The sequence below is a fragment of the Kogia breviceps genome, chromosome 5 (assembly GCF_026419965.1).
Source record: "Kogia breviceps isolate mKogBre1 chromosome 5, mKogBre1 haplotype 1, whole genome shotgun sequence".
Classification (NCBI taxonomy): Eukaryota; Metazoa; Chordata; class Mammalia; order Artiodactyla; family Physeteridae; genus Kogia; species Kogia breviceps.
This window is the reverse complement of record NC_081314.1, coordinates 143192461-143206136: the sequence shown is the minus strand read 5'-3', so window position 1 is coordinate 143206136 and position 13676 is coordinate 143192461. Positions and strand designations below refer to the sequence as shown.

General features: G+C 47.6%; 1 protein-coding gene across 9 annotated transcripts in view; it reads left to right on the top strand.

Moving 5' to 3' along the window:
- The first annotated feature begins 11099 nt into the window (after positions 1–11099).
- Positions 11100–13676, top strand: part of ERG (ETS transcription factor ERG) — a 280990-nt gene continuing 278413 nt past the window's right edge. The window contains exon 1 of one of the 9 annotated variants that reach the window (XM_059065281.2): positions 11100–11258. The gene's annotated coding sequence lies outside the window, so the exon portion shown is untranslated. Of the gene's footprint in view, positions 11259–11904; positions 12304–13676 lie in introns of those variants that run through there. The other 8 variants (XM_067035117.1, XM_059065276.2, XM_067035115.1 and 5 more) reach the window with 8 other exon arrangements.

Sequence of the window (13676 nt, the reverse complement as noted above, 5' to 3'; positions counted from 1 at the left end):
AGAATTTTCAAATCTTCAGAATCAGTGAATTTGCCAACTTTTAAAAAAATCTGCTTTATACATTGGTACTATGTAGGCTGTAGAAAATCAACCGTATCTTAATTGTTTCAAAGGCGATTCAGCAGCCACTAAGCTGAAACGAATGATCCAACAACACTTTAAAAATTCCTGCATTCACCAGTGTTCCAGAGAACTTGAGAACTAGAAAAAGGGGGAGAACTGACCAGATTTTGAAAACTCCTCAACCTCAGCAAAAAGACCAAAGTCCTTACAGCTGAGAAATGAAAAGCCAGCTGTATGAGGCAGAGAGAGACAAACAGTAAGAGAAGAAGGGGGTTTCTGACACCTTGAATAAGAGATTTTTGTAGGCCAAGGAGGTCTGGGAACACCCCACAACATAATTTCACTTTTGAATTTATAACCAATTTTCTTAACAGTGCTAGACCCCAGTACTAAATGTTTCCTTAAAAACATTATAAACTCTTTAGGAGGCACTGCTGGCCTTTTACGGAAGACCATGCAAATTCATGCTTAGATTATAGAACACGGGTTGAATTCCCAAATCTTGAATCAATAAACACAACAAAAAATCCAAATATGTGCCATATACATTGTGTCGAATACATTTTATTCCTTTACTCCTAATTTAAATGTGTATGTTTGGATTTTACCTGATTAGGATAATATGTCTATAAAGCAGGGTTTAACTTTAATCTATGGAATTTGTATTCCAAGATTTATCTGCTTTGACTTCTACTCATTCACACAGTGATTTTATTTATAATGTTTTATCAATAGTTGTCATCTGCCTTGCTGTGATTTTGCTTGGACATCTAAATACAGCTTCCTAGATGGATATAGTTTGCATCTACTTAAAATTAAATAGCTCTGCTGAACGAATGAGATCTTATCTAATCTGTCAGTGCATCTGAGTTCACCCCCGTGACTCATGAACTGTGTCCATTTCTCTCTCTCGTTACACTTAGCACAGTCCTCCGCAAGAATGAGTTTGCGTACCTCTCTCCCCCATCACGCCGTGAATTCCCGGAGGGCAGAGGCATACCGGCTTTTCATCCTTAGTGCCTGGCTTGATGCGTACATTCACTAGGTGCTTAAATGGATGTGTGCTTCTCCAGCGGGTGCCTGATACACTTGCAGTGGAGTGAAGAAAGCACAAAGGCAATAAATCTCAGTTTGAACCGCTTACAGGAAGCCCACCTAGGTTGGGTTTCTCGAGGTCAGAAAAGATTTCGCCTGCAGCTAGACTCTGCCATCATACTCTGCCTTACTCCTATAGCCCTTATTTTACATATCCTTTTTGTAGATTCTTGTGTAGGAGACTTAATTTCCTTATAAGGAAGTGAACTCGGGAAAACTGGGATCATTTAGTTCTACATCTTTGTACTGCGCATTGCACCAGGCATGGGAAAGCGTGTGTTGTGGGCACAGGGGGCAATGATCTCTTAAAGTTCTCTTTTACGTCTGCCCAGCACGTCGCAAGTGCATGGGAAGCAAGTCATCTTGTTGCGTGTTTCTTTATGCGGCACTGTGCTCACGGCCAAGAGAAAGGCAATTTTTGATGAAGCTTTAGTTTTTCCCTGGAAAATATCTAAATGCTCTACTCTGTCTTTACGTGTCGAATGACCACCACAGATTGTCCTGGAAGTGAGAGGACATTTTGGCCAGACAGAGGCTGAGAAACATGGCTTCTGGCTGTACCTCAGACTCTGATGTATTCATTTAAAATGAGGAGAAACGAAACCCCAGAAAAGTCTGATGATGCATTTAACCGTAATAAAATTTAGAGATCTCTCCACGGCGAAACCCGAGACCCAATTTGCCAAACGGACGGGCGTGGAGCCCTCCGCAGTGCCAGCCATAGAAACGCTTCTGTCAAGACAGGAACGACAGCCTACGGTGCAAAGCGTGCCATCTGCAAGGGCTCGGATTCTGCATGTGCTGGTGCATGATTTTTTTTTTTTTTTTTTCTGTTCACATCAGAGAACAGGGTTGGAGTTTTCAGACGACTTAAGTAGCACTCATTTAAATTATTCAAAAGTTGTATTTGGCTGAATGTTGAGTTTCATTCCTTCTTAAACTGGGATCATTTCCAAGGATTGTTAAAAAAAAAAATCCCAGTGACTTTAGTGGTGAAAGAATGTAACTAATTTGGTGATAGCCCCCATAGAAACAGACAGCTAGCTCAACAGACGTGGTCTGGTCTGAGGCGATGTAGCCCGCGGTGGGACCTGGGGGCTGGCGGGGCTCTGCTGGAGCTCATGAGAGGGGCTCAGTCCCAGGAGGGGCCGCGCAGGCGGTGGGAAATGGCCGGACTGGGGGGAAGGCAGAGCTGCCACGGCTTATACCCGCTCGCCGGGGGGAGATCATAAAAAGTATGTAACTTTCATCTTAATTGCCAAGAGTAAATGGACAGCTGAGGCTGCCTATTCATTAGCAATTTGGCTCTCGTGTGCCGGCCTAGAAACAATACGCACAGGGAAAACCACTCTTTAGAACTGAACGCTTCGGAGAGAAGGTTCCCGTTTTCTTTTCTTTGGAACTGGGCTGTGAGGCCCTGGGTTCTGGGGTTGTCTTTCCACGAGGATGATTTGGAATTGTCTGCTGAAGCTCCTCATCAATGAACAGAACTCTGTACCTGATTGATTGATGGAATGAACACAAATCGGCCTGCCTCAACTTAGACACATTTGGAAGAGAGTGTGTGTTTCCACAGAAGTATATATTCTTCCTATCTATCTATCCATCAATCATCTATTTTCTATCAATCATCTATCTATTAAGTATCTATCAACTATCAGTCATTTATCTTTCTTTTTATCATTTATATCAATCTATCAGTCATCTATCTTTCTATCTTTTTATCTATCTGTCATATCTATCTATCATCTATTCTATCATCTATTATTTCTGTCTATCATATCTATCATCTATCTATTGTCTATCATATCTATCTACCTATAATATCTATCAATCAACTATCTATCTATCATCTATCATATCTACCATCTATCATATCTATCTAGCTACCATCTATCATATCTATCATCTATCATATCTATCTACCATCTGTCTATCATATCTATCATCTACCTATTGTCTATCTATCTATCTACTCTCGAACAACTCACACAGACTACATTATGCTTTGCTCTTAGCTCCAGTATATTTTAATCCAAGCCAAAGCAGATCCAATTTAATTCCTTTCAAACCAATTTAAAAAACATTTATTCAATATCTGTCATGTGCCAGGCTCTGGGAGTACTAAGATAAATAGGACAAAACCAAGCAGCACGCAGCCTGCCTGTTTGGCAGGAGACACAGGCAGATGTCCTCAGTGTCCTGTGCTGAGTCCCGTAGTGGACAAGCGTGCAAGCCAAGGTGGACGCGGTGCGGCCTGGCCTGTGGGAGGGCCGGCGTGAGAAACAGCCACGACTGCCGGCTGCCCTATGCGATGATCTCTGCCACCATGTCCTCTCTGACGTTCACAGAGAGACGAGCACCTACGTTCTCAGTGCCCAGTGGGTCTGTGTTGCACTGGGAGCTGTGCTCTGTGCCAGGTGGGGCTCTTTTCCTCTGACACCATGAGTCATGCGGTCCGGGTCACCCATGGGCGAGGCAGGTGACACTGCGTGTATTTTACCCCGACCTCCCAGGACTTCTTTCTGTGAGGGGACACGGTTGTGCTGTTTGCCTTGGTGGTGGTGGTTGGAAGGGTGAGGTTCTCGGGATCACAGGGAGCTTTGGGCATTTCTAGACGGTGGCAGAGATGCCACCTTCTTTGTCACCAGCATCCTCACCAGTCAGGTTGTGAGAGGGTGAGGCCTCCAATTCTCCACAGACGTGGCCTTCTGGCTCATTCTGGGTTCTAGAGCCCAGTGCTGGCTGTACCGCCTGGGCCTTGGTCCGCCCCTGGATCGGGTCCACGGGTCTGCTCTGTACTGACACTGGCAGGGCGAGGGTCAGGGCACAGGTGCACATCAAACGGCCCCTTGGTGATGTTTTGTATGGTTCCCATCAAACGCAGACTCGAGACAGGGGTTTGGGTTCAAGAAGTTTATCTGGAAGGTGATCCCAGCAAGCACGAGTGAGGGAGAGGGGGGGAGGGACGGGGGAGGGCAAAGCAGTGACAAGAACGTGCTCTGGGTGTGGCTTCTGCACCGATGGGCGGTTAGGGCCCAATCCGTGGAAACCATCTGAGGAGCCGTGCAGCATATGCTTCAGAGGTGTGCCTCCGAGCTGGGACGTTGGCCCACCACGGGCCGCCCCTCGTGGCTGAGCGCTGGGATCTGTGCCTCCCTAGCACTCCTGGGCTGCCTTGCACAAGCACTGAGCAAGCTCTGGGCACCCCGGAGAAGGCCTCTCCGAGCAGCCAGAGAGGCTCAGACAGAGACTGTGGACGCAGGCGGGGATGGTCCGCCACCCTACGGGTGAGCTCGAGGGGCCGGCGGGGTCCAGGGCAGGGCGTCGACTGTGTTGATCATCTTTAGGTACCAGGACGTGAGTTACGTCACAACTGCGTGAGATTTAGGATGTGATGCTAAAGGTCCGTGAATCAACAGACATCTGTAAGATGGACTATCTTTCCAACGCTGTGCTTGACGCTACGAAAATGAAAATGGTAGGCTGTGCACAGTTAAAAAGGAGTGGGAGAGGAGACTGGGTATATTGAGAGATTCATGTAAGGAAGTGATGGGTATCAAATCACAAAGAAAACCTGGACCCAGATTGTGGGTCAATATCTATGTAAAACAAATACCTGTGTCAAGGAAGCACAAATCTTCATTCATACCACAATTTACACGTTCAGAGAAAGGGGATTTCTTCAGTGACTCTGAGCTCCCTCCTTCGTCCCACCTGCCGGTTAGCGGGAAAAATATTTGCTTTATGAGTGGGTCTGGTTTAGCACTTCTAGCCTGACCCAATACATTAAGCCGTTTCTCTAGGCAGGGCTAGGCCTCCCCGGTCTTCCCAGAGACTGGTACTCATCCAGTCTTTCACAGACTGGTACCCATGCAGGGACCACACTCAGCGTAGCACTGTCTTCTGGGGAAGATGGGACTCGCAGACATAAACCCTCAGGTTTCAGGGGAAGGTCCCTTATCCTCCTGGTTGTCACTCACCCTGCTGGCAGCCTTGTGACCAGAGCCTGTGGCTGGTGGGGCCCACTGTTCAGACCCCTTCTGGGCGCCTCTGAGGCTTGGCCGAAACCTCCACCTGGCCTGCGAGCCCAGAGGTTAACTTCCAATGGTGACAGTGATCTCACCTCACCACGTGGGCTCCGGGGATCACAACTGAGAATCCACGCCACACGGGGGGACATGTGAGTCCCCCTATGTCACCCTGGGCTCTGGGGCATGGGAGCTTCCAGGTCCCTCGTTAGGGATTGGGTGTCAGAACCCCCTTTTCCCCACCGTTGGCCTCACATCCCCGCATCTCCGCACATAAGCAGAATGAGGCAACAGGGACCCCGACTTTCTTATTCACGACTCCTCCCTTTATCTCCCACCAATCCGTGGGCCTCAGAAGGGGGTGGGCTTTCCCCTATATTAGGCGCTCCTCTCCTGAATCCACACGCCCAGCTAAATCTTGATGGCAAAGAGAACTCTCATCTCTGCCACCGTGGGAGGAATCTCTGAGCGGGGTGCTCCAGGCCTGTGTAGCGCCGATAAGGGCCGAGGGTCTTCGAGAAAGGAGCTCTTGTCCTGCCCCTTCGTCCTACTTGCATGTCAGAATCTTCTACCTTTAGTTTCTTCTGCAACAAATCTTAATAGCCCTTCTCCCTCCATGCAAGTAGGTAGACATGGAGGTGAAGAGATTGCCCTCTGCAAGTCTTGTCCATGATTTCCAAATTCTCACCTGGTGCACTAGAAATGCATCTGGGATCTACCCAACGGGCAGGAGGTGCTCCTGAAGGCTTCTGAAGCCAGCTGTGGTGTGATGAGGTGAAGGCCCTTTGGCCCGATGGTACTTGGTATAGTGCCGGGGAGTAGGTGGGCAGTTAGGAGACAGCCTCCAGGGCCAGAGGCTATAAAAGCTCGAGTGAGAGGCCTGGACCCTGGGAATAGACAAAGCAGCTGTCCATGGGAGCTGTGGTGACTCAGTATGGCCGATGGTGACCATTTAGCTATGGGCCAAGTGATGGGCAGGTTCAAAGGTCAATTCTTATTGCGTATTTCTTATTGAGTTCCAAAGTGTGAATGATACAGTTACAAGAAATTGGTGCTGTCCCAAGGCTGGGAAGGCTTGCTGGAGGGCTGGAATTAAATTAGTCTCAGGGCTGGCCAAGAGGGGTCCAGAAGGAGACTTTGAATAAGGAAGGGTGATGAGCTGGCCACACTTGGGAGTGAAAACTCCCAAGATCTGGGTCTGAGTCTTGACTCACTCTGGAGCCCTTTGAACTTGGAGCGCCTCAGGCCTTGTTACTACTGCATAGGTGACTGAAAGGCACCTGCATGATAAACACGCCTGTTGAATGGTAGACCACAATGAAGAAAGGAAGAACATTCCAGGAAACGGGGGCAAAATGAGGAAGAAGTCCTAAGGTTCGAGGATTTGGGGGTTGAGTCAAGATTGACACTAAACACAGAAGGACGGCAGTCTGGCCAGACAACTGCTTTGGGGGACAGAGTTCATCTTTGGAGCGCGTTTTCTAGAATTATCTCATTAGATAGAGATTCTGGACTTCCTTATTCAATGAATGACTGTCCTTTCAACAGCTGTGATCATTGACCCTGGAGGTCCATGCCTATGACCTGAGGAGCTTCAAACATCTGTATTGGTGCCACAGACCTCCCTGTCCCCCAAGATTCTGATTCATACCGTCTGACACGGGGTCCAGAGGATGGCATTATTTTTGAAGCTGCCAGGTGGTTTTGACGTAGAGGCAGGGCTCTGATCACTGCTGTGTAGACCTCAGTTCTCCACCCACGCCTGGACTGAAATGTGAGGGAACCTCTGCCCAGAGGGTGATGTTGTCCCTGCATGGGTGCCCGGGAGAGAAGCAGGAGGTGTGTGTTCAGGGCTTATTGAAGAGAGGTGTAATTTCTAATACGTGCCCTCAATTAATCAATCAGTCAGTCACAATGCAAAAAGCAGGGAGATAAAGATGAATAACCCAAGTTCTCCCCTGCGAGTTCCTTTGTTGAGCCTATTTGAGGTCATCCACTCCAACAGCCTCAGGTAATAGATAAGAAAATCGAGATTTCAATCAAGAGGCCGTGACTTGCCCAAGGTCATAAGGCTGGTAAGGGCTGGATTCCTCTTCTCACTCGTTCCTTGTCCATTGTCTGTGTATTTGATCTGAAATAGTCTTTTCACCCATTTAAATTATATCAGGTCACCCATAATCATAGAATAATAATTTTCTATTCTAGGATACAAAAGAAAGTCATTAAGATATTGATTTTATTTGCATTGAGGCACTGTTATGCTAAGGCCTTTATCGATACAAAAAAAATCATTGAGAAGTTGTGTCAATTTTCTAAAAATGCAACTAGTTTTGCAGTCGTGAGTAATCCCATTGATGAAAACGTACATGAAGAAACTGTTCATTGATAGAATTAGTGTCACAGTATGTGTGTGAAGCTCGTAAGCAAATAAGTATAATAAGTATAATCATCAGAAGCGCTGCAGCAAATCTCCTGTTGTGTCCTATGTAATGCCATTTTAAAAATGCACATACAGTCTCCCGATCCATTTTGTATAACCTTTGTCACCAAAGCTCACTGACAGATGTACAATGTGTTTCCTATCAGCTCATCGTGTGCATTATGCAAGTTGATAGGAATTATGCATTATGCAATTTTATGGAGCACTCTGTGGTCACCACGTGTTATTAAGAACTGCTGTGTATACTGCAGGCTTCAACTACATCTGACGGCGATTGAAAAAGTGCTTCAGAGGATAAGCGCGTTGCATGAAATTAGTTTGTCTAGGAGGGTGAGGAGCGCATGAAACTGACCTCTGAGCAGCTGATGATAAAAGATCCTGGTGATAGTGGGGGTGCTTTTGTGTTGGGTTGAAGACCCTCCCAAGAGAATTTACACCCCCGCCCTCTGGTGTTCACTTACAATCAACGAAGAAAGTCAGGGAATGGGATGGGGACGTGGTGAGGAGACGACGGCCTCCAGGGAAGCTACATTTAGGGCCCTAACTTCTTATTTCTCCTCCCTTTCCTGTCTTGGGTTGCCCCAAGGGAATGGTAGGAGCCCCATCCAACCACCTCCAGGATGAAAAGAAGGTCCCGATTGCCTGAGTGGAGGCTGTGTCGCGGGGGGCGGGGCTGGGGGGCGGGGCTCTGGATGCCCCGGGAAACACTGAAGATACTCAGGGCTTGAACAGTGGGAAATGGCCAGCGGCCGAAGCACACATACTGTCTCCTTTCTCAAACCAGGGCTGTCCTTCTCGCCAGGCCTGAGCTCACCCAAGATGTGAAAAGTGTCAGTGCGGCGAACCTCACTCCAGTACCTCATTTAAAACGGAGTCTGAGACTTCCTCTCTTGAGAGCCTTTACTGCAGGGGGATACGCTCCCCTTTCCATATTTAACACGTGCACACACAGAACTGCTAAGCCGTAAAGTAAGCTCAAAGACGCTCCCTGCAAGGACTACAAAGGCCAGACCTTACAAAATGATAACCAGGAGTTTATAACTCATAACGCCACGCACGTGATATTAAACGTGGAAGGCTTTTTGAACTGCAACCTTTACATCCCAATCCAATAGTTCTTTCAGCTTTGAAATAGCCACAATCTGAATTTTATAGGGATTATTTTTTATTATAGGTAAAGCAATTAAATCTCCATATTGAAGGATGTAAACCTTTTAAGGCCCTTCTCAGAATATCAAAAGAAAAGGAGGCTTATATTTAACAGGTGTGACAACCCAATTCAGGACATTGCATTGAACAAGAGCTTGACATTCTCCAGTAACAAATACTTACATTAATCCAAAACATCTTTTGGATAAAAGGGATTTCAAAAAGAATTAAGTCGACCACAAAACTTTACATAGAAAGATTATCTCATGTATGAAATACTTAAAAGTACTAATTCTTGTGGAATGTGTCAAGCGGTGTTATTATAAAATCCTTCCTTTTAAATTGTATTTTATGAACTTAGAATGACCATATATCCTGTCTTGCAGCACAGATAGATGGTGAATGTATCTCCATTACTTGTGTTCTGTTGGCCTCTCAAATAACTCAATTGATTTAACTAGGTGAAACTGACTTCCCACTACTTGACCTTGATTATGGACCAGACTCAAAGGAATGCTGTGGTAGAAGGTGGGGATTAGATTAGACAAGGGAAAGAACTTCCTAACTGCAACTGCAAGATACAATCAGTGGGAGGAGATGGTGTCCTAACTTTGTGAAACTCTGGGATTCTGCGTTCTAAGATTTTTCAACGTTAATAACCTCAGCTTCGAGAGTGGGCTTAGTATGTGCTTTTGATTTTATGCAATTCTCTCTCTCCATTCCCCACTCTCCTCCCCCCCCCCCACTCCTCCTCCTCTCTCTGTGTGGTATATTTGGAGGAATGGGAGAGAGTGGCAAGGGCGAGCCACAGATGACATTGTTTCAAATATCGTAGTTTTTCTGAACTCATTTTTTCTGTTCTCAACGGTGGTAACAGGTTGTTGAAATCATGTTCTACTATGAAAGTACAGTTCTTAATTCATAAAGCAAGCTCCTTTGTCAGTTAGCACACATTACATTATTTTCAGCATTGTTCTATATTATTAGAGTATTCGGTACAAGTGATGATGTCGAAGGAACTTTGCTAGGGTAATGTATTACAAAGCAGAGTCATTGCCGTGGACTGCAGATCTCATTGGTCAGGTTGAGAATCTATTCACTTTAAAGCTCTCCCCTAAATGACAAAGGCTCTCTGTGGTGAGTGTTGGACATGAGTGGCTAAGAGGAAGATTTCAAAATACAGTGAGGTTTCTTGGATCTGGAATCTTTGGACAATAGTTCTAAAGAATAGGAACCGAAATATGCAATTGATAGTTTAGGGGGGAGGCAGGTTGAATATTTTTTAAGATCACGTGAATGGCGATACTGTGGCTTCTGTGATACTAGAGAGCAATTCAAAGGAGTCAACCAATTCTGCCAATTTTGATTCTGGCACAGGTTGTGAAAACTGACATAACCCTATTACTAAATATGCACTTTTTAATATGCATTCTGCTTTTTTGTACCGCATCCTCAGAAAGAAAAGGATTGCATGCTTCTCAGAAACGTAATCTGTTTTCGATATTTATTTTTATTGGTATCTTCTCCTGGCCACCTATGGAGAGGTGGGCTAGTATCCCATCTACCATGGTGTGCCTGTTTGTTCAAGAAATTTCCTAGGAACGCATTCGTAGTTTGTGAAGGGTTGTCCACTTAAAAGAGAGGTACTTCCTTGGAGAGGGTGGAATGGTAGATTTTCATATCAATGATTTCATTTCGGCATCTCTAGGGTTAAAGAACCTCTTGGAATCTATAGGTCCTGGAGAAGGCGGTTTCTAAACTCAGCAGCTTAGACCCATCCTATTTTTTCCCCAGCAAACAGGAAATGGAGCCCTGAAGGGCTTTTTTTTTTTTTTCTTGAAACTGGAAATTGTGTGGAGAGAGGGTATACTGGTGATGCCCACTTACAACCCTGAGCCTGACCCAGACTTGGGGGTCTCTGTGTGTTTTTTCTTCCCTCTCTTTTTTTTTTCTATTATTTTGGCAGACTTTTTGGAATGTCTGGGAGCTAAGGGCTTTGCTTCATGGAGCAGAATTCTGAAGCAAGAAAAAGAGAAAGTTATAGACTAAACCACAGAAATGTAAACACGTCTGCAGCTAAAATAACTCCACTTTCATTGAAAACACTCCTTCACAATCAGACTTCTGTGTGCTATGGTCAATAAAACTGCATGTTAATAGCGACCAATTAATAGATTATGTTGCCCGGCATTAAAAGTTGAGGGAGTTTTAATTATTATTTTTCAAATTCAAGGAGTGCTTATTCCCTCCCTTCCCTTGGGGTGGCGGGCGGTGGGGGGGGGGGGCTTAGTTTTCTCTCTGGCTGTTTGCTGAAATTCTTGGCTGTTAAAAGTTTGGAGAGGGAGGGACACGAGTAGTTTTCACTTGGTCGGAAAGAGGAGAGTCTGCAAGAGGACGCTCTAGGATGGGTTCCTAGCGATCAGGCAGGGACGGTCGGGGACGGTCCCCGCGGGACACGAGTGAAGAGAAGCAGCAGTCAGGTAAGCGCGAATTTGATGTCAGAAACCACTTGTAAACTAAAACATCTGGAGGGGCTTCGCAGTGCCCCCGGGCCGATGAGCCAAACCTCGCGGCTCCCCCTTTTGGAGGCTGTAACTTGCAGACATTGTTCTCAGGGGGGCCGCTGTCACCGCGTCTGTCCATCAGACCAGGGTGTCTCCTGGACATCTTGGCATCCTCGCGACCGTATCCCGCTCCTCCTCAGCCCCCTCCATCGTGTCCCAACGCTCTCTGGACGCGCGGGTAGCGACTCCAGGTCTTACTAAAGCCGGTGGCACCTGGCACCGCGTCTCTTCATTAACCTGAGGGCGACGTCGTCTTAATTCTGATCAGCATCCCAGGCAGTCGATGGTTTCTCCCGAAACAACCAGTTTTAACTTTTATTATTTGCCATGTGTGTAACGGCCGAGGTTGGGTAAAAAGTTACTTCTCACGGAGTTCCGAGGAGCAAAAGCACCTCCGCGGCGTCCCCCACCTCCCGGGCCCTCCCCTCCCCTCGCCTGTTCTCCGGTCCTCGCTCCTCTCCCCTCCCGGGTTTCGCTCCCGCCGCCGCCGGGGCCTGGACTCTGGCTCACTCAGTCCCAGGCTCCGCTCCTCCTCCTTCTCCTCCTCCTCCTCCTCCTCTTCCTCCTCCGAGCCGCCAGCTGCTTCCTAAAGCCAAGCAGGGTCCAGACCTGCCCGCGCCGCCCGCGCTCCCCGCCCCGAGGGCGCGCTCACGGCCACGCGCACCCGCACCCACGCGCCCCGGGACACTCACGCCCCCGCGCCCCGCCCCGCCCCCGGCGTGCACTCCCGGATCTCGAGCGGCGCGTCGGGGCGGCAGCCCTGCTCGGCGATTGGCGGGAGCCAGAGCCTCCCGGAGGCCGGCGCCCACACCATGGGCTGAGCCCGTCGGCGCCCAGGGACTCAGTGCCGCCCGGCTCGGCGCCCACGGCCAGGCACGCGCGCGGGCAGACGCGGGCGCGGATACGCGCGGACACCCACGTGCGGGACACGCCCTCCCCCGACGGCGGCGCTCGCCTCTCGGTAAGTCCCGCGGCCCGCGCGCTCTGCCCGGCTCCTGCGCTGGAGGCGGCGGCGGGGACGGACGGTGGCAGCGGGGTGACCCGGCCCTTCCGACGGCGCCGGGACAGGTGGGGTGTGGGACGCCGGGAGGGACGGCTCATCGTTGCCCGGGTCCTCGGAAGGCGCGCGCGCCCGGGACGGAGGGAGAGGAGCGGAGACCCCCGCAATAGGCGAGGACCAGGAAGGCTGACCGCGGGGGCCTCGTCTGGGACACCGAGAAAGAGGTTATTTGTTGTTGTCTGGAATGGAAACAAGGCTTGAATTAAAGCCCACGCTTGGCTGAAAGTCGAGACCAGGTGTGGGCTTGGCTGTCACTGCCGGGTCGGTCCTTCTGTGCGTGGAATCGCCCTCCGACGGCGCTCTCACCGCGCGTTCGTAAACCTGGGCTTAGTCTCTTCTCTGCACTTCTGTCTCTGTCTTTTCACCTTCTGACACCTCAGCCTGCAGCTGTTATGTTTATATGCTTCCCGTTTACCACCTTAATTGGGAAACTTGGCATGTTTAAAAATTATATAATGCATATCAGCTAGTCGTTTCTACCTGAAATCCAGCATCTGTGTATCGCTATTATATACTGTATAGAGGCTTTGCAAAAGGTACTGCATAGAATTATTTTTAACATTTTAAAGCAGTTAGATACTATTACCAATAGTAGACTAAACTGTTCAATAAAATGGATAAACAATTTTAATGCCGATGTGAACTTAATGCATAGAGTTGTTTATTTATTCGTTGGGATAATTTCGTTATCTTTCCAAAGAACATATTCATATGTGCCACGGATTTCCCACTGTGCATGTTTCTGGAGCTTCTGTAGTTCAGAAAACTTTCAATGTGATTAAAAAATTTTTTTAGTCTTCCCGTGGTGACATACATAGGGCATAGAGTTTATTTATCATTGAGATTATTTTTGAGTATTTTCAATTCTCTCCAAATAGCTTAGAGCCCTTGACCTGGCCTCAGCTGCCCGTCACCTTATCACCAGGAGAACTGTCACATTCCTGGGGTTAACCCTTGCTTTGCTGGCAGCAGCTTGCCCTGGCTTCTTCAGTGGGAAGACCAGGCAATAGAAGTTACATAAAAATCCAACCAGATAAATTAACTCACTATGTGTCAAATTATGAATGAGCTAATTATACCATTGAAATTACAATTCGAGTGGAAACCGGAGGAGCTGTGCAAATTTGTGGCTACTATGCAAAGTTTTCTAATTCTGAAGAAAGGCATTATGAGTTCTACACATATCATAAATCCAGTTTGTGGTCTGGTAACCCCAGCTTCGATTTGACTCAATGACTTTTGGAAATTACACTAAACCAGCAAATAGATATTAT